Below are 1,864 nucleotides of genomic sequence, written 5' to 3' on the forward strand. Positions count from 1 at the left end.
TAAAAAACTAATTATGCATTTATTGCTTACATAATTATGAGCTAATTATACTACTAATGGAAAATGTTTTTCACTGCTGTTAGACTTCAATAAAGATTTTTTTAATAATCTTTACTTGGCATTTAGTGTGCAATAAATGTCTTCATAAATATAAATTCAATGGTTTCTTGAGAGAGCCCATTTAAAATAATAAATGCATATGACAATGATCTTGTTTAGAAAATATGAGTTTTAAATACTGAATAGATTACAACCTTTGTTGGTTCCTTGAAATATTGTTCTTTCTTTGTAGCTGAAGTTTAGAGCCATTCTTCCCAAGAGACCTTATTTCTGTTGCAGTTTTTCATTTTCTTTTCGACATAAAAACTCCAGGTAACTGGATTGTGATTGTCTCAAAAGATCTTTCTTTTTTCTCATCTGTGTGCTATTCTACTGAGAGTTAGAACCTAGTTATTAAGTATAAAATGTGTCATAGGGGAATTACTCTTACTTGGTACAATTAGTAGAACTATGTTCTCTGGTATAACAGACAATTAGAACCCAGCAAGAAATAAACCTTGTATATTATGACATATTGACAAAACTGGTAGTAAAATGACTATTTCCAAACATATCATTATTGAAACATAATTACTATAAATAAATGCTATTTATAAATCAGAGAAATTTAAAAAGAATTAAACAGGGAAGCCTTAAAGAAGGTTCTAATGCAGGCTTTTAGCGCATGTTAAGGCCTAAACATATAAGACTATGAAACATATTAATGTTCAATTTTCCCAAAAAATTAACATCTCTTAGGAAAAAAACAGATTAAAATACACTCAAACAGATCTTAATGAGTCAAGCTTACTTTCATTTATTCAATTATTTATTCATTTGACAAATATATTGAACTTCTATTTTTTGCCAATTTCTACTCTAGCATATGGCAAAGTGAACAAAACTAAGTCCATGTTATCACGGACCTTATAATTTAGTGGAAGGAAAAAGATAATAAGCAATAAAATGGCTATATGATAGTCCAATGATAAATGATTCGAAGAAAACAGAAGAAAATTAACAGAGAAATGGGAGAGTTATGGGGGGAGTGCTATTTTACATGAAATTATTAGACTATCCTCTGTGATATGGTGAAAATTAAAAAGGGGTTTGAAGTAAATAAAGGAGTTACAGAGTGGCAATTTGAGGGACTTGCTTCAGGAAGAGGAAATGGTAAGTATGAAAGTTCTGCAGCATTTGACAAATTGTGAGAAGGCCAAGTACAGCTGAAATGACAGGTAATGAGGCTGGGGAAGGACAAATCCTACAGAGCATGGCAGGACATACTGGGGAAGGTGGACTTTATATGTTAAGATGGGAAACCATTAGAAATCTTGGAAGAGAAGGTACAATCTACCTGACATACGTTTTAAAAGTTTCACTCTGGCTTCTGTGTGGAAAAGTACTGGAGAGTAGGGAAGAAAGTACAAAAGTGGCTTTATGTCTTCATTTATTTATTTAATTTACACAATACTTATTTTGCTATTTGTACAAAGAAAGTACAAAAGTGGAAGCAGCAAGGTTGATTAGGAGCCAAATACAATATTCTAGGTCCAAGGTAATGATGGTTTGCACCAGGACAGCTGCTGTGGAAGAGGTAAAAAGAAATCTAATTCTTGGTGTCTTTAAAAAGTATTTGATTTAGTAACATATGAGATGTGGGATATAGAAGAAGAAGGAGTTGACAATCATGCTAAGGTTTTCAGACTAAGCAACTGGAAAACTAAAGATGCTGTATTGATATGGACAAGAAGGGAAGGAAGATAGATGTTTGAAAGAGATGTCAAGTAGGCAGATAACCATATTTCTAAATTTAATTCTTATA

The 1,864-nt window shown here is 31.8% G+C and overlaps 1 protein-coding gene across 1 annotated transcript in view; it reads left to right on the plus strand.

The window, feature by feature from the left end:
- The window catches only part of LRRTM4 (leucine rich repeat transmembrane neuronal 4), a 979,915-nt gene that overhangs the window by 581,856 nt on the left and 396,195 nt on the right, over positions 1-1,864 (plus strand). The window lies entirely within an intron of this gene.

This window comes from Propithecus coquereli, unplaced genomic scaffold (genome assembly GCF_000956105.1).
Source record: "Propithecus coquereli isolate 6110/MARCELLA unplaced genomic scaffold, Pcoq_1.0 Scaffold93, whole genome shotgun sequence".
Lineage (NCBI taxonomy): Eukaryota > Metazoa > Chordata > Mammalia > Primates > Indriidae > Propithecus > Propithecus coquereli.